Genomic DNA, 27,531 nt, shown 5'->3' with positions numbered 1-27,531 from the left:
GAGTTTCTGGTTGAGTCCTTTGGGATTTACTGGCTTAGGAAATTGAGAAACGCTTCCTGAAGCCATGAGGTGCTGAATCCATGAAGAAGGTGGCTTTTCCTTCATTTTAAAAAATACTGTCATACTCACATATATAATGATATGAGGAAGGGGAACATACAAGGAATTCATAGGAAGAGAGGAGGGGGGATCATGCAGGGTCTAAGGGAAAGTCACGCCAGCCCCGCAAAGTCCATTGAAGTTCATATAATTTTGGAAAAGTTGATAAAAAGAGTTCGTAAGGGTTCACTGTTCATGGGGATTTGACAAAGAGTCCATGGAAGTTCCTAAAGGTCTTAAAAGTCCTCAAAAGTTGATAAAGTTCCCAAAAGTTTATATAAGTTGAAAAAGTTCATAAAGTTTGGGTTACAGGGGCATTGCCATGTGGGGCCATGGAGCCATGGAAAAAACCTTAGGTTCCCACATGGGGGAGAGTGTGCTAGTATGGCTGTACCAAAAGCTCCAACTTCCTTTTCTTTCTTTGAGTGTTTGCATGTATTCCAAAGTTCCATGCATTTTGCAATAAGGTGGCTTCCCTTGGTTTGCAATTATAGGGCCAATGGCCCATCAATCATTGTTAAGTTTTGGTTCAGCCCCTTTCCCCAGGGCTCTGGGAGGAGAGGGAGCCATTTTAGGTCAGTCTTGCATTGGAAAGCTTAGCTACAGTACGAGGATTAGCTCCACCTGTAGAGAAGCTTCATTTCTCACAGCATCCGGGGGAAATTCCAGAGGGAAACAGTTCCAAAGGACTCCAGCTGGAGAATCTACATAGCCTTGACTGGTAGGTCTGCTCGGGACCCAAGAAGCAGTTTGGAGCCAGGAATAGAGCCCACACCAGCAAAGTTTAGAAAGTAGATCGCCCAAGGAGGGGTTAAAAAGGGTTTTCCTCTTAAAGAAAAGAAACAGTTCACGAAGCCAGTTGCCTGTCCCTTGTGGGCAAGATTAAGAAAGCCACCAGCTGATTATTATTATTATTATTATTATTATTATTCTTCTTTATTTGTACTCCGCTAGCATCTTCCGAAGGACTCGATGCGGCTTACACAGGCCAAGGCCTCAAAACACAATACAACAATGCAGTCTAAGCAAATCAAACAATTAAAACAAAATAAAGCAAAAAGAACAACAGTCAATAAACAACACACTAAAGCAAAATAAAACTGGGCCGGGCCAGAGTAATGGGTACAAGGTTAAAAGTGCTGATCTGACAGGTGGTATATATAAGGCTTCTAGGGAAAGTGCGGTGTGCGGTGTGCAGCAATCATTGGTTCTAGTAAAGTGCTTATGGGACTTAGCAGTGGAGATTCCTAATCTGGGAAGGCACATCGGAACAACCAGGTCTTCAAGTTCTTTCTGAAGATTCAAAGCCTTGAAGCATTTGTTTGACCTGTTGAAAATCTAAGAAGTATTTGATTGTTTGTTACAGACTTAATCAATAATAAAGGACTTTGTTAAACCTTTCAAGCATCTAAAGATTCTGTTTAGGAAAATCCTTAGGGCCTCTCACTCGAGGCACCCCAGCTTCCCGCTGGGCACAAAGAGAATGTCCTGTTCAAAAGCCAATTGCTATAGGCCCAGCACGTGACAGCACAGAGAGATAGGGAATTATGGGATCATTCCAGCCTGGTGCCCTTGGCAAAACTATGAATTCCTGATTTTAAACGATCTTTTACAGAGTCCTGGGGGGGGGGGGCTTTGAAAGTCAGCAGATCACAGCTGTCTTCATAGACCTGTCAGCAGCTTATGATACTGTGAACCACCGCCTCCTCCTGAGAAAAATGTATAACATCACAAAGGACGACCACCTCACCCGCCTCATAGGAAACCTGCTACAAAACAGGAGCTTCTTTGTTGAGTTCCAGGGCCAGAGAAGCAGATGGCGGAAACAGAAGAACGGCCTGCCTCAGGGGAGCGTGCTTGCCCCATCCATGTTCAACATCTACACAAATGACCAGCCACTGCCAGAAGGGACAGAGAGCTTCATCTATGCTGATGATTGTGCCATCACCGCTCAAGCAGGGAGCTTTGAGGTGGTTGAACAGAAGCTCTCCAAAGCTCTAGGTGCTCTTACTGCCTATTACAGGAAAAACCAGCTGATCCCCAACCCATCTAAAACACAGACATGTGCCTTTCACCTTAAGAACAGACAAGCATCCCGAGCTCTGAGGATTATTACCTGGGAAGGAATCCCATTGGAGCATTGCAACACACCCACATACCTGGGAGTCACTCTGGACCGTGCTCTGACCTACAAGAAGCACTGCCTGAACATCAAGCAAAAAGTAGGCGCTAGAAACAATATCATACGAAAGCTGACTGGCACAACTTGGGGATCACAACCAGACACAGTGAAGACATCCGCCCTTGCGCTATGCTACTCTGCTGCTGAGTATGCATGCCCAGTGTGGAACACATCTCACCACACTAAAACAGTGGATGTGGCTCTGAATGAGACATGCCGCATTATCATGGGGTGTCTGCGCCCTACACCACTTGAGAAATTACACTGCTTAGCCGGTATTGCACCACCTGACATCCGCCGGGAAGTGACAGCCAATAGTGAAAGGACCAAGGCAGAGACATCTCCAGCTCATCCCCTGTTTGGGTATCAGCCAGCACGTCAACGATTTAAATCAAGAAATAGTTTTCTTAGATCTACTGAGACACTCACTGGAACACCTCAGCAAGCGAGAGTCCAAAAGTGGCAGACCCATACCCAGCACCTCAATCCATGGGTGATACCAGATGAGAGACTCCCCCTGGGCATACTGAAGACTGGGCGACTTGGAAGGCGCTGAACAGGCTGCGAGAGCCAACCTCAAGAAATGGGGCCACAAAGTGGAGTCCACGACATGCGAGTGTGGAGAAGAGCAAACCACTGACCACCTGCTGCAATCCAACCTGAGCCCTGCCATATGCACCATGGAGGACCTTCTTGCGGCAACACCAGAAGCACTCCAAGGGGACAGAGAATGGTCAAAGGACATTTAATCAACTACCAAGTTTGCAAAATTTGTGGGGTTTTTTCCTCTGCTTGTTTGTTTTGTTCCGTTAGAAATGTAATACAATGGTATGGTTGCTGATAACACAATAAATATAAAGCCTGGTGCCCTTGGCAAAACTACGAATTCCTGATTTTGAACAATCTTTTACAGAGTCCTGGCGGGGCCATCCCCGATCTCAATTTGAACCTATTGCTCTGTGTCCTAGTTTCCAGGAACATTGAGTTCAAATTGCAGGAAAGGGGATATCCAGCCAGGATGCAGAGCTTGATGCCACTTATACCCCTTTTCTTCTCTCCACACGGAGACTCAGCGGTGGGTTCCTCCTGAACTGGGAAGCGGTTGGGTCAGCTGACTCTTCTGATGTGACAATGCTTTGATTCCATTAATCCCTCTTTTGCTGCAGGTGACATCTCTGTCTCCCGAAATGCCACTTCATTCGGCTTCATTACGCCGAGCATTGATTGGGCATCTGGAGTGTCAGCCTCCTTTCATCATGGCTAAATGACACTCGAAGTAACAAGTAAAGAGAAGGAGCCGAGAGAAGTTCTGAAGTGGGAGGGAAAGGCCAGAACACAAGGGGTAAAGGCAAGGAATCAGGAGCCAAGCTTTTCCCAACCTTCCCAATACTCCATCTACAGTCCATGCAGAAACCTGTTATTGCTAGCAGGCAAAACCATGCTTCTGCATTTGTTTTTTAATGGAAATGGATCAATAGACTCTCAAAACAATGGGGAAGTTGCTCATGCACTTGGCTTGCAGTTCAGCAGGCCCTTCAGGCTTCTCCATTGACTTCCTCCACAAACGGAAAAGGAAACCCAATCCCTGCAAAACAAAGGGAGTGGGATTTTCCTTGGTCCAGACTACTATGGATGCAGCCTGGAATTGCATTGGCCTTTTTAGCTGCTGCATCACACTCTTGGCTCATCCTCAGCTTGTGGTCCACTACGCCTTCTAGATCCCTTCCAATTGAGTGTTACCAAGCCAGGTCTCACTCACAGACAAGCAAATGGCGGAAACGGAAGAACGGCCTGCCTCAGGGGAGCGTGCTTGCTCCATCCATGTTCAACATCTACACAAATGACCAGCCACTGCCAGAAGGGACAGAGAGCTTCATCTATGCTGATGATCGTGCCATCACCGCTCAAGCAGGGAGCTTTGAGATGGTTGAACAGAAGCTCTCCGAAGCTCTAGGTGCCCTTTATGCCTATTACAGGGAAACCAACTGATCCCTAATCCATCTAAAACACAGACATGCGCCTTTCACCTTAAGAACAGACAAGCATCCCGAGTTCTGAGGATTACCTGGGAAGGAATCCCTCTGGAGCATTGCAGCGCACCCAAATACCCGGGAGTCACTTTGGACCGTGCTCTGACCTACAAGAAGCACTGCCTGAACATCAAGCAAAATGTGGGTGCTAGAAACAATATCATACAAAAGCTGACTGGCACAACCTGGGGATCACAACCAGACACAGTGAAGACATCTGCCCTTGTGCTATGCTACTCTGCTGCTGAGTATGCATGCCCAGTGTGGAACACATCTCACCACGCTAAAATAGTGGATGTGGCTCTTAATGAGACATGCCACATAATCACGGGGTGTCTGCGCCCTACACCACTGGAGAAATTACACTGCTTAGCCGGTATCGCACGACCTGATATCCACCGGGAAGTAGCAACCAATAGAGAAAGGCCCAAGGCAGAGACATCTCCAGCTCACCCCTTGTTTGGGTATCAGCCAGCACGTCAACGACTTAAATCAAGACATAGTTTTCTTAGATCTACAGAGACACTCGCTGGAACACCCCAGCAAGCGAGAGTCCAAATGTGGCAGGCCCAAACCCAGCACCTCAATCCATGGGTGATACCAGATGAGAGACACCCCCCCCCCCCCCCCTGGGCACACAGAAGACTGGGCGACTTGGAAGGCGCTGAACAGACTGCGCTCGGGCACCACGAGATGCAGAGCCAACCTTAAGAAATGGGGCCACAAAGTGGAATCCACGACATGCGAGTGTGGAGAAGAGCAAGCCACTGACCACCTGCTGCAATGCACCCTGAGCCCTGCCACATGCACCATGGAGGACCTCCTTGTGGCAACACCAGAGGCACTCCAAGTGGCCAGATACTGGTCAAAGAACATTTAACCAACTACCAAGTTTGCAAAATCTGTGTTTTGTTTTTGTTTTTTTAATCTGTGTGTTTGTTTTGTTCTGTTAGAAATGTAATACAATGGTATGGTTGCTGATGACACGATAAATAAATACTCACCCTATATCTCTGCATTTCGTTATATTGCCTAAGTGTAGAATCATACATTTCTCTCCATTCAAGATTATTTGGTAAGTTCTGTGCCCCACTCTCTGTTGGGGTCCTCTTGGATCCTGACCCTACCCTTTGGGGGTATTATTATCTCTGTCAGGATTAATTTAGTTATGTATGTGTTTTAAATGTGCTTCGATGTATTTCCAAGATGGATTCCACTGTGTATTAGAAATGCTGTGCAGAATGTTTGTTCTATGAGGCTGTGATTATGTAACCTTGAGAGAAGTGAGATAATGTTTGCTCTTGCTGGGAACAGAAGGGAGTAACTAGTCTCAGCAAGAAGAGATAAGCAGATGTGAAGAGACTTTCGTTTTGACTAGTTCCTGAATTGTAGCTCGCTGTAGTAAGACGTGTCTTTTGAATGTGCTTAGTAAAACTTAGTTTCTTTTGTAACCAAAAGCCTGCAGAGTCCTTATTTTACAACACAGTGTCTGCTGATCTAGCAATCCTTCTGCTGTGCACCGCCAAACTCTGACAATCTCTGCCTCCCAATTTGGTTGCATCGATAGATCTGGTCAGCAGGCCTTCTGTTCCATCAGCCAATCATTGATGAAGAAGTTGAATAGCACTGGTCCCTGGACAGAACTCCAACGGGGCACCCCACTGGTCACTTCCCTCCACAAACGTCGCCAAGGGACCTCCTTTCACATATTCAAGCATGGCTCCCATTTCCCCTCCCAACCTTCCCTTTTACAAGCTAAGCTTTCCTACAGGTAGGGAGCAAGTTTGTTTTCGTCTACCTTGGAGACTAGGACGTAATGGAACAATGGCTTCAAACTACAAGAGAGGAGATTCCACCTTAACATGAGGAAGAACTTCCTGACTGTGAGAGCTGTTCAGGAGTGGAACTCTCTGCCCTGGAGTGTGGTGGAGGCTCCTTCTTTGGAGGCTTTGAAACAGGCTGAATGGCATCTGTTGGGGGTGCTTTGAATGCAATATTCCTGCTTCTTGGCAGAATGGGGTTGGACTAGATGGCCCATGAGGTCTCTTCCAACTCTAGGATTCTAGGATTGTCTCTTCATTTCTCAAATGTTGGTGATGAGGCAAAGATCTGACAATGTGTGGCTTTCTTTCTGGTTCCTCTCTCTGTGTCTTCCCCTTTGATTCCTCTCTGGAAAGGTGCCGCTGGATGTTGCTCTGCCTTTATGTCCTCTGTTTTTATTGGGTTTCCTTGGCAAGCGAGCTTCCTTGCTCCGTAAAACAGCAAGCCTCGTAATATCAGCCACAAAAGATGGCGTTTTGTGAGCGACGCCTGGAGCCCGGTGGGGCTTTGAATGCCGCCTGATGGAGGCTCGTTGGCAAGAAGGGCTGCCAGCCCCACGCAGTGCTAGCCCCTCAATTGGACTGTAGAGAAGAGCCGGCTGAAAGGGGCTGGAGCAGGAAGAGATGCATGGCCACCAGCTGCACACAAAGCCCGGCCACGCCAGCAGAGGCACAACTTCTCCAAACACCTTCAACATGTTTCACTGAGGGATGTCATGGAAAGAAGAACAAAATGGGGGCTCAGGTCCTTTACACAAGTAGGTTGCATACACCTAGCGTGCCCATTCCTAGAGATGATGAAGCTGGTTATGATGATGTGCACCCATCTGGACTACTGGAACACAGTCTATGTAGGACTTCCCTTGAAGACTGGTATTTAGACATTGGATTGCTGTGTGTTTTTCGGGCTGCATGGCCATGTTCCAGTAGCATCTTCAGAGGTTCTGAAGATCCTACGGGAACTTGTGTATATATACTAGGCTTGGGCGGTTTCGTTCGTTAATTTCGTAATTCGTTATTAATTCGTATTTAAATTAGCTTACGATCCAATATTGAGCCATGCAGGACTACTGTGAGGAGTAATTAAAAATCGAAACAATTTTTCCAATTTATTTCGTATTGTTTCGTAATTGGTTCGTAATTGGTTCAAAATTGTTTCGAAATTGTTTCGTAATTGTTTCGTAATTGTTTCGTAATTATTTCCGTATGTCTGGTGCAAGTTTTAGGGTTGTTGTTTGTTTTATCAATGATAAAAAATAAATTATCACACCAACCGTCAGCAACAGAGGGAGAGGGACGCTTCAGAAGTTCCCCCTGTCCCATTTGGAGGGTTTTTTTAGCATATTGCGCAATCGCGTCCGCCATTAATGAATCGATTCGTAATTTACGAAATTTTGGAAATTTCAAAATTTTGAAATCTTAAATTTTGAAAGTCCTCAGAATTTAGAAACGCTAGCACACCCTAGAAACGAAACGAGTTTAGAACCAAATTTTTCCGTGGTTACCCAAGCCTAATATATACCTGTTGAATAATGTCAAGGGTGGAAGAACGAACCCTTGCCTGTCTAAATAATAATAATCATCATCATCATCATCATCAGCTGATGACCCCAAATGCAGACTGTGTAAGGAAGCCGAGGAAACCATGCACCATATCCTCAATTGTTGCAAGAAAATTGCACAGACGGACTACAAACAGAGGCACAACTCTGTGGCCCAAATGATTTACTGGAACTTCTGCCACAAGGACCACCTGCCAGCAGAAAAGAATTGGTGGGATCATAAACCTGCAAAGGTCATGGAAAATGAACATGCAAAAATACTGTGGGACTTTCGAATCCAGACTGACAAAGTTTTGGAACACAATACGCCAGACATCACCGCTTTGAGTCGCCTGAGGGCAGAGAAAAGTGGTATATAAATAAAGTAAATAAAGTAAATAATAAATTGTGGAAAAGAAAAAAGTCTGGATTATTGATGTCGCCATTCCAGGTGACAGCCATATTGAGGAAAAATAACAGGAGAAACTCAGCCGCTATCAAGACCTCAAAATCAAACTGCAAAGGCTCTGATGGCATCAACCAGTCCAGGTGGTCCCAGTGGTCATCGACACACTGGGAGCCGTGCCAAAAGATCTCAGCCAGCATTTGGAAAAAATAAACATTGACCAAATTATGATCTGTCAACTGCAAAAGGCCACTTGACTTGGATCTGCGCGCATCATTCGAAAATACATCACACAGTCCTAGATACTTGGGAAGTGTTCAACTTGTGATTTTGTTATACAAAATCCAGCATAGAGATCTTGTTTGCTGTGACATACTGGGCTTTTGTGTCAGTAAAATAATAATGATAATAACTTTATTTTTATACCCCATGGCTTTGGTTCGTTAGTGGCAGACACGATTGTGCAATACGCAATAAGAAAGATTGGAAAGTATGGGATTTGCAGTGTCTTTTTAGGCAACGCACAGCAAACAAAGAAAAAAAAAACAGCCCTGCCCTTTTTGCCTTGGAAGCTGCTTTCACAACTTCAGGAAGGAGAGTTTGTGTTCAAAGAGTGGCTTGAATTGATGAAAGATCTACTTCTTTTGAGGCAATGTGTAGCACACAAACTAAAGAATGCTGAGGCCAGAGAGACCGGCAACAACGTTGGCTTTTAAAATTGTTGGAGTGAGTGCTTTTGTTCCTCTGTGTTGCTCTTTCCACCCACGCCACTCACCCACACACTACCCTCACGGTGCCCACTGTAAAGAATGAATGTTCGTCCCATGATATGGGACGAACTTGGCGGTCAAAGTGAGGAGGCAACAAGGCATAAATAAATGACAATGAACAATGAGGTGTGCGGTCAAGCAAGTAAGGAGGGTAAGGAGTGTGCAGGAGGTACCCCAGAAGTCATGAGGCCTGGAATGTGAATGTCCTGAACTTTGGGAAGAACAAGGACTTGAAAGGACTTGAAAAGTACAGAACAACCTGATTATTAAAATGAAGAAAAATGGATTTTGGCCTATAAATGCAGGGGACCCCGACAACAAGCACACTTCCTGATCCGCGGCAACGGGAACGTCCACACCTTCTCAGAGGAAAGGTGATCATCTTCGTCTGGAGAAGGCCTATGTGTGCGTGAGTATGAATGAATATGTGTGTTCATGAGAGCTTTCCTTGATGTGATTCTGATATGATTCTGTGATGATGGTATTTCAATAAATGTTACATGAATAGTGTCAAAACCAAATTTGGTCTCTAAAGTGTCTCATTGGTCTAAACTACCTTACTATTCCTTGAACACTCTGCACAAAGAACACTCTGCACAAAGAACAGGAACCTCTTTGGGTTCATAACACCACCCGTCCCAAACCCCAACAGCAGCAACAACACACAAGCAGCAAGGCAACAGCCCTTCTCCCATCCCTTGCTTGCCCACCTTGCACTTCTTCCAACCTCCCTTCAACACAACCTCCCTTCCCTTTCCCTTTCCCTTTCCCTTTCCCTTTCCCTTTCCCTTTCCCTTTCCCTTTCCCTTTCTCTTTCCCTTCTCCCTTCTCCCTTCCCCCTTCCCTTCCCGGCTCCGAATGAGCCTCTGAGCCATGTGCTCCCCCAAAACTTCTCCCCTGATTGGCTGGGAGGCAAGGAGTTTCCCAGCATGCAAGCTGCTTGCCTCCCAGCAGGCTAGTAGAGGGCTGAAAATACGCGGAATCATTTCCAACTCACTTCCTGAGTCGTAACAAAAATGGCGGAAAAAGCTTCAGAAGGGCAAAGGGACTTCCGATTTTTAAAAATTGCTTCAAAAAGGTCAATTTAATGAAATTATTATGAGCAACGAATTATCCGATGCAAATCTATCCATCCTATTGCCTAGCCCTGTATTAGAGGACTTGGCAATCCATTCTGCTGTATTTGTCCTGCTCTTCATTGCATGGAGCGCCTTTCCTTTTGCTGCCTGTGAAATGCAGAGGCCATTCCAGCATTCCTTGCAGGTCCAAGTGAGCATCTCCACCCGAGTCCCAAGGCAGGCCTGAAAGAGAGAGAGAGAGAGAGAGAGAGAGAGAGAGAGATTGAAAAGGGGAAAGAGAGAGAGAGAGGCTTCACTTTTCCTGACAGGCGCCTGTCAAGCCTTGACTTTCAGCTGGCACTCAAAGCGGAAGATTAATATGAAGCAGCCTCCCTTCGCAGCAGCTCCATTCTGTGACTGCAGGCGCCGGATCAAAGAGCAGCTTGGTGAGGGAGTTGTATTTGGGCTTTTTCTGAAAGGGAAGATAATGAACTGTTTTCGACTCAAATTACCCGTGTCTTCTTCAGCTGCCAGCAAACGGGCCCGGCAGGAACAGGCACCTGGGACGGAGATGCCGCTTCCCTTTTCTGCTGCCTTTGCAAAGCCCTCCCGGTCCCAGCGGGGAGCTCGGGAACCTGCTTGGCATCTCCTTGTTGCATGTAATGAACATAATTGTCTGGATGCGTTCAGAGGCATTCGCTCTCACAACATTGCATTCCTCTCACTACATGGCATTCATTGCTTTTCTTTTTTTAACTCTGGGGAACTTTTTGGCAATTCCACCAGAGATTTCCAAAGGAAAAGCTGGTTGAGATGGCAGCTTACTTACTTACTTACTTACTTACTTACTTAGATGATCCATTATAGCCCTAGGATGATGGTCCTCCAAGTGTAGTGTCTTGGTGGTGGGTCCATAGGTGGCTGTGGAACTCTATTCTTGCTCCACATGGTCTCCTGCAGTGAGGACATTAGTGTAGAAAAAGGTGCCTGCCAGATTGGAAGGCACCTAACTGGCCCCTTAGAAGATTCACAGTTGTATGACAGTCTCTTCTCTGGAGCAACTCAGAAAGGTGGGATTGGGGGGGGGGGGGAGAGAGAGAGAGATTGAGTGTGTCATAGAAACAGGAGACTGGACACATTGGGAAGGGAGTTTCAGCTCAGGTCCTGCTCGCCGATACTTAAGCGAAGATATTCCTCATAGAGTTGTTTCTTTTTTTCCAGCACCACGTCCAACACGTAATCTTGCCGATCGGCCAGCTGCCGCTTCTGCTTTTTTGACAGTGTGGGCTTCGTCCTGAAAGTATAACTGACCAAGAGCAAGAAGAAAATGGAGAGGAAGAAAAGGCCAAAGAATACTGTTAGGGTCTGCTCTTTGGGGACAAAACTCCAAACTGTGGCAACTGGACGCACATACCCTCTGTCTGTCTCCCTCTGCACCAGCCTCATCGGCTTTGCTGAGGTAGAAATGCAGCTTGTCACCATGGCCTTCATTGAGGTGCTCCACAATGTTGAGGGTGCGTTTGCAAAGGGCCTGCCCCATAGGATCAAAGAAGACCAGAATGAGGTCGCAGAGCTGGCCAAACCATATAAGTGCTGCTTCTACATCAAATGGGTATTTCATGTCACCATCTACCAAGCCTGGAGTGTCAAGGAAGGTGACCAGGGGAACTGCTTCTGTTTGGAGGTGCAGATTTCAGTGCTGAGGTACTCTGGCACCCCTTTAAAACTCTGCAAAGCCTGGAAATGGGGGTACAGATGGAGTGTAGCATTACCCGTGAGAGATTCTCGCTTTCTTCCACTAGTGGTGAAGGCAAATCCCTGATTCTCAATAGCGACACCAGTTCGTTGAATGTGCTCTTCCACATACCAATTAATGAAGCTGCTCTTGCCAGCGCTGTGGTTGCCCATGACCATGACAGTCACTTTGCGGCGCGGTGGGAGCAGGGTCAGTCCCAGCCGTGCCCCGATGGTCACCAGACCATGACCCAGATGCACATAGAGCGCGTGGGCCTCGCGCAGGACCCGCTCCGTCACCGACTCGACCCCTCCCCCGAGCGCCGGGTTGGCGGCCTCACGGGCCTTGCTGCCCCTTCCCCCGGGCATGGCGGCCGGAAACCACGATTAGTGCTTGAACCTGTGAATGTGTTTCAGTCTCCTGATGTTTCTGTGTCTGATGTGAGGAATGAGGAGGGAAATCAGTCCCCTGTTGCTTCTGATGTGAAGAATGCTGGGACTGACTTTGAGGTGCAAGATGGAGACACTTTGGTCAATGAGTTTCATGCAGACACTGACAGAGAGGCTTCGGTGCAAAAGGCAGATTCTCATGAGAATGTTTCTCAGGCCTTGGGAGAAAGGTTTACTGCCTCTGCCTATGAGCTCTCCAGATTCTAATTTGGAAACAGTCTGGCACCTGGGAAAGTTAATGAAGAGTCAGATAAGCAGAGTTGACAGTTGGAGATTAGCCAGAATTGACAAGATGCCCAATGTTTATGTAGATCCAAAAGAATTTGTTAATTAAAGTCAAAGACTGGGGGGGGGGGGGGGAACAAAACCAGTTTTTGGGATTTAAGGTTTGCCTGTAGAAAATCTTTTCAGATCAGGCATTGTTTGGAAACCAAGCTCTTGTGCCATGGAAACCTTGTTCAAGGGATCTTGTTTCTGTGGATGTTCAGCTGGGAGAAGGAGAGAGGAGAGCCATGTTCAAATATCTGAAAGGGTTTCCCATTGAGGAGAAGGGGGAAGCTTGTTTTCTGCTGCTCCAAAGACTGGATTCCAATGGAACCATGGATTCAAATGGCAGGAAAAGAGATTTAACATCCACATTAGGAAGGACTTCCTGGCAATCAATGCCATTCAATAGTGGAATCTTCTGCTGCCTTGAAATCCAGTGGAGCCTCTCTTCTGGAGGTTTCAAAGCAGATGTTGGATGGGCATCTGTTGGTGGTGCTTTGATTGTGTCTTCCTGCCTGGCAGGAATGGATGGCCCTTATTGGTCTCTTGTTTTGCTAATTCTCAGTTGCAACAACGTATGACTGTCTGCCTGTTAAAGTCTTGCACATGAATGTCTTCCACTTGGCGTAACATCTGTTCTCAGTTGAAGATTGCAGAAGCAGAATTCGCTCTGTGACCACATTGCGCATGTGGTGCTGTTGTGCATCTCCCAAGCAGATGAGCACTCTGCGGGGGGCATTGCCTGAGACGATGTGCAATTTGTATTGAGGTCATGCTCTTTGCGCTGAGGAAGCCAGCAGGGCACAGTGCTTTGCGAACCGGGCTAGGATCCTAGAGACCAGGGTTTGAATTCTCACAGGATATGTTCGTGAAGTGACTTATAGTTCGAGTTTCACAAGCAAAAGTTTGACAGTTTGATTCAGGATGATTGTCATATCACCCAGAGAGAAATTTCAAGCATAATCAGCATTTCACAAGAACATGTGGGTCACATTATTGTTTTGCTTGGCTATCGGAAGATCTGTGTGTGATGGGTTGCAGAAAAAGAGCGTCGACTTCTTCAGAAAACTTGTTCATCGCTGGCAGAAATGTATCCAATTGTCTGGTGATTATGTCAAAAAGCGAATACTGGTTGTTAAAGAGCACCTTCTAAGGTAGTGTTTCTCAACTTGGGGGTCAGGACCCCTGGAGGGGTCGCTAGGGGGTGTCAGAGGGGTCGCCACAGACCATCAGAAAACACAGTATTTTCTATTGGTCACGAGGGTTCTGTGTGGGAGGTTTGGCCCAATTCTATCTTTCGTGGGGTTCAGAATGCTCTTTGATTGTAGGTGAACTATAAATCCCAGCAACCATAACTCCAAAAGGTCAAGGTCTAGTTTCCCCAAACTCTGCCAGTGTTTACATTTGGGCATATTGAGTATCTGTGCCAATTTTGGTCCAGATCCATCATTGTTTGTGTCCACAGTACTCTCTGGATGTAGGTGAACTACAATTCTAAAACTCAAGGTCAACACCCACCAAACCCTTCCAGTATTTTCTGTTGGTCATGGGAGTTCTGTGTGCCAAGTTTGGTTCATTTCCATCATTGGTGGAGTTCAGAATGCTCTCTGATTGTAGATGAGCTATAAATCCCAGCAACTACAACTCCCAAATGTCAAGGTCTATTTTCCACAAACTCCACCAGTGTTCACATCTGGGCATATTGAGTATCCATGCCAAGTTTGGTCCAGATCCATCACTGTTCTCTCCACAATGCATCCACATTGAGTCCACAGTGCTCTCTAGATGCAGGTGAACTACAACTCCCAAACTCAAGGTCAATACCCACCAAACTCTCCCAGTATTTTCTGTTGGTCATGGGACTTCTGTGTGCCAAGTTTGGTTCAATTCCATCATTGGTGGAGTTCAGAATGCTCTCTGATTGTAGATGAGCTATAAATCCCAGCAACTACAACTCCCAAATGACAAAATCAATCCACCAACCACACCAGTATTTAGATTTGGGTGTATTGGGTATTTGTGCCAAATTTGGTCCAGTGAATGAAAATAAATCCTGCCTATCGGATATTTACATTACGATTCATAACAGTAGCAAAACTACAGTTATGAAGTAGCAACAAAAATAATTTTATGGTGTGGGGGGGGGGGGTCACCACAACATGAGAAATTATATTATGGGGTCACGGCATTAGGAAGATTGAGAAACACTGTTCTAAGGATTATTTCTGCGCTTGATTTATTAAAATATTCCCATCCAAACCGAAGTAACAAAGGTGGAGGCATTATTTTTCATTCAACCCTCATATTGTGGAACCCTCTCTTTCTTTATTTCTTGCCTCAGAGCTAACTTTCAAGCGCAGTGATTGGGAAACGGTTTCAAAGACGTTGTCCTTCCTTCCTTTCCTTTTCATCCCTCTGCAGCAAACTCTAAATTGACTCCCTCTGACCGCTGAAGCCCCTTTTCAGCCGAGAGAAATGAAGCAGAAAAAAGAGGATAATGGGGTCATCTTTCTGGCTCAGAATTGAGTTAAGACTGGATCAAAAACCACTCTGTGCCAGTTGGAGACATGGGTGTGCCGGGAAGCCCCCCAAAAGGGAAGGGAACCACGTCTGGCCCCTAGGTGTCAGATGATCACACAAGCCTAGAGTTGGAAGGGACCCCCAGAGGCCATCTAGTCCAACTCCCTTTCTTTCTGCCTGGCAGGAAGGCACAATCCAAGCCTTCCTGACAGATAGAATCCTAGAATCAAAGAGTTGGAAGAGACCTCATGGGCCATAATCCAGTCCAACCCCATTCTGCCAAGAAGCAGGAATATTGCATTCAAATCACCCCTGACAGATGGCCATCCAGCCTCTGCTTAAAAGCTTCCAAAGAAGGAGCCTCCACCACACTCCGGGGCAGAGAGTTCCACTGCTGAACGGCTCTCACAGTCAGGAAGTTCTTCCTCATGTTCAGATGGAATCTCCTCTCTTGTCGTTTGAAGCCATTGTTCCCTTGCGTCCTAGTCTCCAAGGAAGCAGAAAACAAGCTTGCTCCCTCCTCCTCCCTGTGGCTTCCTCTCACATATTTATACATGGCTATCATATCTCCTCTCAGCCTTCTCTTCTTCAGGCTAAACATGCCCAGGTCCCTAAGCCGCTCCTCATAGGGCTTGTTCTCCAGACCCTTGATCATTTTAGTCGCCCTCCTCTGGACACATTCCAGCTTGTCAATATCTCTCTTGAATTGTGGTGCCCAGAATTGGACACAATATTCCAGGTAACGTGGTCTAACCAGAGCGGAATAGAGCATGGGGAGCACGACTTCCTTAGATCTAGACACTAGGCTCCTCTTGATGCAGGCCAAAATCCCATTGGCTTTTTTTGCCACCACATCACATTCCTGGCTCATGTTTAACTTGTTGTCCACGAGGACTCCAAGATCTTTTTCACACGTACTGCTCTCGAGCCAGGCGTCACCCATTCTGTATCTTTGCATTTCATTTTTTCTGCCACAGTGGAGTATCTTGCATTTGTCCCTGTGACCACTGAAGCCCCTTTTCAGCCAAGAGAAATGAAACAGAAAAAAGAGGATAATGGGGTCATCTTTCTGGCTCAGAATTGAGTTAAGACTGGATCAAAAACCACTCTGGGCCAGTTAGAGACGGGGATACACCGGGAAGCCCCCCAAAAGGGAAGGGAACCACGTCCGGCCCCTGGGCGCCAGAGGATCACACAAGCCTAGAGTTGGAAGGGACCCCCAGAGGCCATCCAGTCCAACTCCTTTTCTTTCTGACTGGCAGGAAGGCACAATCCAAGCCTTCCTGACAGATGGCCATCCAGCCTCTGCTTAAAGCAGGAGTTCTCAACCTTCCTCATGCTGCGACTCCTTAATACAATTCCGCATGTTGTGGTGACCCCCAACCATAAAATTATTTCCCTTCCTACTTCATAACTGTCATTTTGCTACTGTTATCAATCATAATGTAAATATCTGATATGCAGGATGTATTTTCATTCACTGGACCAAATTTGGCACAAATACCCAATACGCCCAAATTTGAATACTGGAGGGGTTGGGAGGGGGGTGGCTTGATTTTGTCATTTGGGAGTTGTGGTTACTGGGATTTGTAGTTCACTTGCAATCAAAGAACATTCTGAACTCTACCAACGATGGAATTGAACCAAACTTGCACACAGGACTCCCATGGCCAACAGAAAATACTGGAAGGGTTTGGTGGGCCTTGACCTTGAGTTCTGGAGTTGTAGTTCGCCTACATCCAGAGAGCACTGTGGACTCAAACGATGATAGATCTGGACCAAACTTGGCACGAATACTAAATATGCCCAAATGTCCTTGACGTTTTGGGAGTTGTAGTTGCTGAGATTTGTAGTTCACCTACAATCAAAGAGCATTCTGAACTCAACCAATGACAGAATTGGGCCAAACTTTCCACATAGAACCCCCATGACCAACAGAAAATACTATGTTTTCCGGTGGTCTTTAGTGACCCCTCTGACACTCCCTCGTGACCCCTCCAAGGGTCCCGACCCCCAGGTTGAGAACCACTGGCTTAAAGGATGCCACAGAAGGAAACGCCGCTCTAAGTTGCCTTTGGGCTGATATGGGCAGGATAAAAGTTCCGTAAATAAATAAACTCCACCAGAATCCAGACAACATATTCCTTTGTCAATATGCTCACGACTGTCTTCCTGCTCCAGGCACAGTTAGCCCATTGTATGCTAATCAAGGTGGTCAGTTGAAACATTCACACCTCGCTCCAGCAGACAAGAGTCCTTTGTCCCACCCTGGTCATCATTCCACAGATATATAAACCCTTTTTCCTAGTTCCAACAGACCTCGCTACCTCTGAGGATGCTTGCCATAGATGCAGGCGAAACGTCAGGAGAGAATGCCTCTAGACCATGGCCATATTAAGTTATATTAATTGTATTGTTTATTTTGCTTATTTTGCCTATTCCCTGTTGTTTTTATTGAAGTGTTATTGTTGGGCTTGGCCTCATGTAAGCCGCTCCGAGTCCCTTGGGGAGATGGTGGCGGGGCATAATTACCTCTCAACAAAAGTTTGCCCCAGGCACAGTCAGGCCATTATATGCTAATAAAGGTGGTCAGTTGAAACATTCCCACCTAGCTCCAACAGACAAGAGTCCTTTGTCCCACCCTGGTCATTCCACAGATATATAAACCCTTTTTCCTAGTTCCAACAGACCTCACTACCTCTGAGGATGTTTGCCATAGATGCAGGCGAAACGTCAGGAAAATATGCCTCTAGTCTAGACCATGGCCATACAGCGCGAAAAAACCTACAACAACCCAAATGCATTTACTCCACACCATATGCTATTGAATCCTTAGAGTTGTAGTTTGTTGATCATAGAATCCTAGAATCCTAGAGTTGGAAGAGACCTCATGGGACATCCAGTCCAACCCCATTCTGCCAAGAAGGAGGAGAATCGCATTCAAAGCACCCCCAACAGATGGAGCAAAAATAATCCAGAATAAAGTTCAGCAAATTCCATAAAACAAAGTCCACACTTCTCTAATATAATTCAGAAAAACAGGAAACATTAATCCAAGACACGAGTAGGCATTCATACACTCCAAGAGTCCAAACCATGAACAAAAAAGCTTAAAGAAGAATCTTCCAAGCAAAGTTTCCCTGAAGCAAAGGACGAGAACCACACTTGATTCCAGCGATGCTTCATCTGACTATATTTCCCATACATGAAACTTTTATCCCCTCATTAAGCTATTTCACGTACTCAGGAATTGGTTTCGTTTTACTTGAGATCCCCTTATCTTTTTCTGTCGAAGCCTGGCAGACCACCGAAGGCACTGTTCGGCCTGTCTGTTTTGACTAATTTCCTCTCGCCTATCTATGTGCTCATTAAGTCTCGCAGCTGGGCCAGGTGCCCAGTTGTTTTCAAGCCCCAAATCCTGGGAACCCTCTGGTAAGAATTCAGGGAAATGCAAAAGACTGCTCAAACTTCTGTACAGTGGCCCTTATCTCTCATGCCAATAAGGTAATGCTCAAGATCCTGCAAGGAAGAAGACTCCAGCAAGACATGGAGCGAGAGTGGCCAGATGTTCAAGCTGGGTTTAGAAAAGGCAGAGGAACCAGAGACCAGATTGCCAATCTCCGGATGCTGGAGAATGGAGAAAGGCAGGGAGTTTCAGAAAAACATCTACTTCTGCTTCATTGACTATTCTAAAGCCTTTGAGTGTGTGGATCATCATAAATGGTAGCAAGTTCTTGGTGGGATGGGCATCCCAAGCCCCCTTCCCTCTCTCCTAAGGAATCTGTACAAGGACCAAGGAGCCACAGTCAGAACTGACCACAGAACAGGAGACTGGTTCAAGATTGGGAAAGGCGTCCGGCAAGGCTGCATCCTCTCACCCAACCTTTTTAACGTGTATGCAGAACACATCATGCAAGGATGTGCGGGGCTTGATGAATGCAAAGCTGGGGTGAAAATTGCTGGAAGAAACATTAACAGCCTCAGATATGCAGATGACACCACTCTGATGGCCGAAAGCGAGGAGGAGCTGAGGAGCCTCCTAATCAAGGTGAAAGAAGAAAGCGCAAAAGCCGGGTTGCAGCTAAATGTCAAAAAAACCAAGATCATGGCAACAAGAATGATTGACAACTGGAAAATAGAGGGAGAAACCGTGGAGGCCGTGACAGACTTTGTATTTCTAGGCGCAAAGATGACTGCAGATGCAGACTGTGGCCAGGAAATCAGAAGACGCTTCCTTCTTGGGAGGAGAGCAATGTCCAGTCTCCATAAAATAGTAAAGGGTAGAGACATCACACTGGCAACGAAGATCCATTGCCTAATCAAAGCCATGGTCTTCCCTGTAGTCACCTACGGATGTGAGAGCTGGACCTCAGGGAAGGCTGAGCCAAGGAAGAGAGATGCTTTTGAGCTGTGGTGTTGGAGGAAAATGCTGAGAGTGCCTTGGACTGCGAGAAGATCCAACCAGTCCATCCTCCAGGAAATAAAGCCCGGCTGCTCATTGGAGGGAAGGAGACTAGAGGGAAAGCGGAAGTCCTTTGAATGTCACATCATGAGGAGACAGCAAAGCCCAGAGAAGGGAATGATGCTGGGGAAAGTGGAAGGCAAAAGGAAGAGGGGCCGACCAAGGGCAAGATGGATGGATGGCATCCTTGAAGTGACTGGGCTGACCTTGAAGGAGCTGGGGGTGGTGACGGCCGACAGGGAGCTCTGGCGTGGGCTGGTCCATGAGGTCACGAAGAGTCGGAGACGACTGAATGAATGAACAACAACAACAACTATCTGTTGCACTCCCTTCAGGGACATTATCATGGGAAACTACACTTTGCACTGGGATCTCCTGGTCCTTCTCTGCATCAGTATCATTGACCAAACCATTGCTATCTTGAAATTCATTGGCATCACTTCTCACATCCAAAGCACCCTGATCTTGAAACACAGTCCCAGGCTGAACTCCAACACTTCTTTGGTTGACCTGAGTAAGAAAAGAGAGATCTCTCTGTCCATCCTAAAGTTCTCGATGGCAGAGAAGAACTGCTTCAGGTTGGGAAGGTCCTACACAGTTGCTGATCCTTCAATGGCGCAGTTTAAGGCTTCAGAAGCAGAAGGGAAGGCAACTCTCCTGCCAGCGCCTTGTTTGTCCTCTTCCCCTGGTGATTAGGATGAGAAACGGGGCAAGGGATGGGGTGCATCTCACACAAGTAGGAAAACACTTTTTTGCTCACAGACTCGCAAACCTCATTAGACGCACTTTAAACTAGGTCCACTGGGGGAGGGGGACAACAGCCTTGCGAACACTACTTTACCCATAATGTCTGGGAATCGCCAGAAGGCTAAACGGAGGGCTGCACAAACACAACAAGGACCACGTACCAAAAACACAATAATACCAATTAAACAGCTCAAGGGAAGATCCCAGGGGCTCACATGTCTTTACACTAATGCACAACTTCTAGCACAACACCACAAATATGATATCATAGCCATCACTGAAACCTGGTGGGATGACTCCTATCGCTGGAATGTAGATATCGAGGGGTATAACCTCTTTCACAGAAACCGAACAAAGGGGAGAGGAGGCGGAGTAGCCTTATATGTCAAAAACTCTTATGCTGCACAAGAAATTCAAGACAGCAATCTGGGAAACCAGCTTGAAATCATCTGGATAAGAATCAAGGGAACTGGGACTCAAAAAGATGTCGTTGTAGGCGTCTACTACAGACCCCCAAGCCAGGAGGAAGATTGTGATGAAGTCTTCTGCCAACAGTTGACCAAACAGGCACAGAAAAGAGATGTAGTAGTCATGGGCGATTTCAACTATCCCGATATTTGCTGGAAAACAAACCCGGCCAAGAGTACAAGGTCCAACAAATTCCTCGCTTGCCTTGCAGACAATTTCATGGTCCAGAAGGTAGAAGAGGCAACAAGGGGATTGGCTACTCTTGATCTCATCCTAACAAATGCGGAGGACCTGATCGATGCGGTCGAAGTGGTAGGATCCTTAGGGGCAAGTGACCATGTGCTCCTGCAATTTGAGGTACAAAGGAAGGCCGAAACTAAGACAAGTCAAACCCGCATTTTGGACTTTAGGAGAGCTGATTTCCAAAAAATGAAGGAAACGCTGAGCAGCATTCCGTGGACACAGATACTAAAAGACAAGGGAGCTACGGATGGATGGGAATTTCTCAAGAGTGAAATACTCAAGGCGCAATTGCAAACCGTGCCAACAAAGAGAAAAAATAGGACAAGTGCAAAGAAGCCAGAATGGATGTCCAAAGAACTTCTAACTGTGCTGAGACACAAAAGAGACATGCACAAGAAGTGGAAAAAGGGAGAAATCACCAAAGAAGAATTCAAACAAATAGCCAACACCTGTAGGGAAAAGGTCCGCAAGGCTAAAGCAAAAAACGAGCTCAGACTTGCCAGGGACATTAAAAACAATAAAAAGGGCTTCTATTCTTATGTCAGTAGAAAAAGGAAAAACAAGGAGGCGATAGGACCTCTTCGAGGAGAAGATGGGGCAATGCTGACAGGGGATGATAGGGAAAAGGCAGAACTACTTAATGCCTTCTTTGCCTCGGTCTTCTCACAAAAAGAGAGTCTTCAACCTCAGCAAGATGGAGTGGATGAGGGATTGGAGGACATCCAACCCCAAATTGGGAAAGAAGTCGTCCAGGAATACCTGGCCGCTCTTAATGAGTTCAAGTCCCCAGGGCCAGATCAACTACACCCCAGAGTATTGAAGGAACTAGCGGAAGTCATTTCGGAACCATTGGCAACCATCTTTGAGAGTTCTTGGAGAACGGGAGAAGTTCCAGCAGATTGGAGGAGGGCCAATGTGGTCCCAATCTTCAAGAAGGGAAAAAAGGACGACCCAAACAACTACCGTCCGGTCAGCCTCACGTCGATACCGGGCAAGATTCTGGAAAAGATTGTTAAGGAAGTGGTCTGCAAACACTTAGAAACAAATGCAGTCATCGCTAATAGTCAACATGGATTTATCAAAAACAAGTCATGCCAGACTAATCTGATCTCTTTCTTCGATAGAGCTACAAGCTGGGTAGATGCGGGGAATGATGCCGTGGATGTAGCGTACCTGGATTTCAGGAAGGCCTTCTTTGACAAGGTCCCCCATGACCTTCTGGCAAGGAAACTAGTCCAATGTGGGCTAGGCAAAACTACGGTGAGGTGGATCTGTAATTGGTTAAGTGGACGAACACAGAGAGTGCTCACTAATGCTTCCTCTTCATCTTGGAAAGAAGTGACGAGCGGAGTGCCGCAGGGTTCCGTCCTGGGCCCGGTCCTGTTCAACATCTTTATTAATGACTTAGATGAAGGGCTAGAAGGCATGATCATCAAGTTTGCAGACGACACCAAATTGGGAGGGATAGCCAATAGTCCAGAGGACAGGAGCAGAATTCAAAACGATCTTGACAGATTAGAGAGATGGGCCAAAACTAACAAAATGAAGTTCAACAGTGACAAATGCAAGATACTCCACTTTGGCAGAAAAAATGAAATGCAAAGATACAGAATGGGGGACGCCTGGCTCGAGAGGAAGCCACAGGGAGGAGGAGGGAGCAAGCTTGTTTTCTGCTTCCTTGGAGACTAGGACGCGGAACAATGGCTTCAAACTACAAGAGAGGAGATTCCATCTGAACATTAGGAAGAACTTCCTGACTGTGAGAGCCGTTCAGCAGTGGAACTCTCTGCCCCGGAGTGTGGTGGAGGCTCCTTCTTTGGAAGCTTTTAAGCAGAGGCTGGATGGCCATTTGTCAGGGGTGATTTGAATGCAATATTCCTGCTTCTTGGCAGGGGATTGGACTGGATGGCCCATGAGGTCTCTTCCAACTCTATGATTCTATGATTCTATGATTGGTTGCCAACTCCATTTTCTCTGGCTGCCATTCTCCCCGGCAGTTACCAGATCATTCTCTGGAATTACAATCTCATAAAGGCCGCGGATCCATGTTTACCGTCATAAACAACCGAATGTAATCTCCCAAATCCACCTTTGCAGCCTGGCGGCGTCAAACAGAATGGCTTCCAAGGTGCCAGGAAACGGCATCAGGCACGCAGGGATATATGTGATGGTTTGGAGAAAATGTTGCATTACAGCCGACTCCCGCTCAGGAAAGGGACAACTGGAGACAAAGCCGAGGAGTCTGCAGAGGAGAGATCAAAAAGAGGCACACTCTGGCTCAAGGGCAAAGATGAGCCAATGAGGGGAACTCTTCATGCTGCAAAGGGACGTCTTCCACGAAGGACAAAAGGCATTTGCCCTTTTGAGGGTGAAAGGCTATGAAAGGAAAGACGGGGCCTTTTCAGTGGCAGCCCCGAGGCTTCGGACTTCTATTCCTAAGGAAGCACAAAGAGCCATCTTGGTTCATTTGCACCGCAGGACTCTAGGAGGACATATTTTGTCAGATGTGGATAAATGAAGCTTTGGATAGTAGCAAACCCTATTCATGTTGTAGTTCAGCCTGTGATTGTTTCTGAGGTTCATGATAAGAATGAGGATGAAGGACTTTTGGGGCCAGGTGTGGCGTCGCACCTGGGGGCTATAACTCTTAGTGAAAGAGGCATGGAGGTGACATCTTTCCCCCAGGGGATTGCTTCTTGCTCTCCTTTAGGAAACTGGAACTCTCAAAGACCCAAACACTGTAGATAACTCAAAATAAGTTTTATTGTTCACAAAGAGTTATCTCTTTAAGGCAATAAGCTGGAAGTTTCAAAAGGGGTGAAGGAAAATATACATTATAGTCTCTGTTTGCAGCTGAGAAGCTTTTCCAAGTTTCCTCTTTCCTCAATGGCTGTAAATATCGGAATAATCACAACCCCAATTCAAATGGCCTATATCTGACGGGACAAGGCCTTCCTCTGGTGCCAAAAGAACTGGATTGAAGGCGCTTGAGACTTCCCAACATCGTTCAGGTTGATCTGAACATGAAGCATAAGTCTCAAGGGTAAAAAAATCAGAATTGGTGCTGAGAGGTAACTTAATCAGGGGCTTTAAGAGCTAAGTCTCTTACTCACATCCATCTGGTAGAAAATCTGATGGTGGAATGAAAAAGGGAAGCACTCCCCTCCTCCAGGAAGAGGTGGAGCCAAACAATTGAGCTGAGAAAGCATTTCAACTGGTGCAAACAACATTGATTGACAGCTATAAATAACCAATCAATCCAACTATACATAGGCAGGGTAAAAAGGCAGGATTAAGCATGATACAACAGTTTAAATCTTGCAACTAACAGTTCTACATATAGGTGGCGCCACTCGCGCCATCATACTGGGTCTGTTTACAATGGGGATGATGAGGGTTTGCTTGGGCCTGAGTTAAGCCCAGGCGAGAGGGCCGAGGTCTCTGTTGAAGATTCACAAGGTCACATTCCTGGGAGAGGCCCTCGATAGTCTTTCTCTGAGAAAATGTCTTCTGAAGATGAATTGTCAGGTGCAGAATTTAATGTCAGTGAAAATAGAAAGCAAGTCTTTTGTAAACAGAGGCAGAGTTCTCAGGCGCCATGAAGATCAATTTGTCTGCAGGAAAAGAGAGATAAGAAACCCTTATTTGGTTCTAAGAGCAAGAGAAATGCTTTTCTTTCGGTTCTGGGGTCAGAAAATGCTTTATGGTGATACACGGGAAAGAGTTGCCTCAGTCAAGTTGGTCATTTTGTCAACGCTGGATGAAATGGTATTAAAAACGGATCTATGAGACAGCAAACACTGACAACGTAAGGGAAGAATTTAGGTTTGTATTGATTTTATTGATTTTATTGATTTTTATTGGAATAATGCATGAAGATGTTAGAAATTGTGAATTTTATTGTAAGTTCAGATGATTGTTGTGATGCTGGCATCTAATCGTGCCTTTACTGTGTAAGCCGCCCTGGGTCCCCTTCGGGGTGAGAAGGGCGGGGTAAAAGAACCCCAAATAAATAAATAAATAAATAAACGCCGATTGTGTTTAAGTGCAGGCCAAGGTCTTTAGGCACTGCACCCTGTGTGCCGATCCCCACTGGGACCACCTTTACTGGTTTGTGCCAGAGTCTTTGCAGTTCGATTTTTAAATCCTCATATTGTTTCTCTTCAATCTTGCTATTGCCTGGGATTGCAACATCAACTATTCACGCTTTGTTTTTATTATCACGATAGTGAGGTCAGGAGTGTTTTGTTCCAAAACTCTGTCTGAATTCGGAAGTCCCAGAGGAGTTTTGCGAGTTCATTTTCTGTAACTATTTTTATTTCCGGCTTGTGATTCCCACCAGTTCTTTGTCGCAGGCAGATGGTGTTTGTGGCACAAGTTCCAATGAATCATCTGCACAATAGTGTTATGCCTCTGCTTGGAGTCTGTCTGTGCAATCTTCTTGCAGCAGCTGAGGATGGGATCTATTGCTTCATCTGCTTCCTTGCAGAGTCTACATTTGGGATCTGTCATTGACTTTTCAATTCTGGCTTTGATTGCATTGGTTCAAATGGCTTGTTCTTGGGTTGCAAAAATCAGGCCCTCCTTTGTCTCCTTTTTCCAGGTTCCATTTGTGAGCCACAGCCATGTTTTGTTTTTGTTTTTGTTTTTTGTCTATTTTGCTCATAATTTTTCCCAGGACAAACATTATTCCCACTGGACAAACATTATTATTATTTGAAACACAACAAGATGAGTCCACAGCAAACAAAATCACTCTGCTGGCTGTTGAATTGGATCACACATCGGACACTTCTCAAGTATCTAGGACTGTGCGATGTATCGACAGATAATGCGGGCAGATCCCAGTAAGGTGGCCCTTTGCAGCTGGCAGGTGGTAATTTTGTCAATGCCAATTGTGTTTAAGTGCAGACCAAGGTCTTGAGGCACTGCACCCAGTGTGCCGATCACCACTGGGACCACCTTTACTGGTTTGTGCCCGAGTCTTTGCAGTTCGATCTTTAAATCCTCATATCGTGTCAGCTTTTCCAGTTGATGATGATGATGATGATGATGATGATTATTATTATTATTATGCTTATTATGTTTGTTTATACCCTGCTTTTTCTCTCCACAATCAGGCAAAAATTGTGGAAATGAAGGACATCTGGCCCAAGAACACTATAGGTCTTGCACTGGAGTACCTAAAGGATGCCTATAGACACCTATCTTGTCAGACACAGGCCAGTAAATCCACAGGTACCAGTTTCACAGATACGGAGATCCTACTGGGAAAGACCCATCCAACCTCTGTTGAAAGACCTCCAAAGAAGGGGCGTCCACATTCCACTCCACTTCCAAGCTGTTCTCCAAATACAGAAGTTCTTTTGATTGATTGGGGGGGGGGGTGGAATTTATTTCCTTGCAGTTTGAACCCACCGGACAAACATAAACACAACAGGCTGTGCTTTTGTGCAAGGCACACGCCACCGCCGTCCTTCACTTCGCATTGGGCCACATTCGGCACGGAGGCTTTTCAGTCTTGTGGTTCGGGTCCCCTTGTCACGGCGAAGGGGATTTCAGCAAAGCAGAGACAGAGAAGGCCCTGGGAAAAAAAGGCAAGAAAGCCTGAGCGCCGTTTGCAAGGGACGGACACGTCAGCCGGAGATGGATGCTTTCACTCGGTTGTCAGCTCAGCTAATTTCTGAGCGAAGGCACGACGGCTCCGTTTTATTAGTTCAACAGCAAGTCAAGCGGAAAGCGGTGCTGGGAGGCATCTCAATGAGCCAAGCAGAGAAACAGAAGCAGGCTGGTGAAGTCCAGGAAACTGTGAATGCGTCCACACTGGAGAATACATGCAGTTTCACCTCACTTGAACTGCCATTGATGAGGAGATATTGGAAAAATAGATATTTATTGATTGATTTATACATAAAATTATATGTACCTTACAAACACTGAAATGCATAGAAAAATCTCTCTGTGTGTGTAAGAAACCCAAGTTGACAAGCAGGCTACATCTCAGGCACAGCCAAGAGGAAGCAGGGCATGCATTCCAGAAGAGAGATAAGCCTGTTGGAGAAGCCCGTGCTAGGACTAAGGAGCACCTCTGACAGGTCAGAGTGGGCCCCTTGATCGATGACTGCAAAATGCCTGCTCTTCAGCTAGACACAGAGACATGTTTTTGCATGTAGAAGTTGGAACCTGATATTCTTATGATGCTAGGATGACGTAGGAATGAGGATATTGTATGAAATTGTATGAAGATGTATGTTCTTTGTTTCACTCTAATTGGAGACTATAAAAGGGCAGTCCGCACCTTGATCGGACACTCTGGTTTTGCTTTTTGGGACGCGAGTCCACCAGAGTCACCAGCTGGATAAATAAAGCCGTTCCTTTTCTTATCTCCAGAAAGGATGTCTTTTGGTAATTAACTCTCCTTTCCTCAAAACCTATTTCCCTGCCATTTCACCATGGCCTCCCCAAACTGCAACTCCCAGGACTACATAACATTGAGACATAGCTGTTCAAGTACTATCCAACTGCCTTCACTCAGTGACATTGTAGAATGATCATGGAATCATAGAATCAAAGAGTTGGAAGAGACCTCCTGGGCCATCATCCAGTCCAACCCCATTCTGCCAAGAAGCAGGAATATTGCATTCAAAGCACCCCCGACAGATGGCCATCCAGCCTCTGCTTAAAGGCTTCCAGAGAAGGAGCCTCCACCACACTCCAGGGCAGAGAGTTCCAGT

At 46.2% G+C, this 27,531-nt stretch overlaps 1 pseudogene; it reads right to left on the bottom strand.

Moving 5' to 3' along the window:
- Positions 1 to 11,058: 11,058 nt before the first annotated feature.
- Positions 11,059 to 12,011, bottom strand: LOC137097161 (uncharacterized; annotated as a pseudogene).
- Positions 12,012 to 27,531: the final 15,520 nt, after the last annotated feature.

The sequence above is a fragment of the Anolis sagrei genome, chromosome 1 (assembly GCF_037176765.1).
Source record: "Anolis sagrei isolate rAnoSag1 chromosome 1, rAnoSag1.mat, whole genome shotgun sequence".
NCBI classification, from domain to species: domain Eukaryota; kingdom Metazoa; phylum Chordata; class Lepidosauria; order Squamata; family Dactyloidae; genus Anolis; species Anolis sagrei.
Note: the sequence above shows the minus strand (reverse complement) of the source record. Positions and strands in the feature narration are given on the sequence as shown.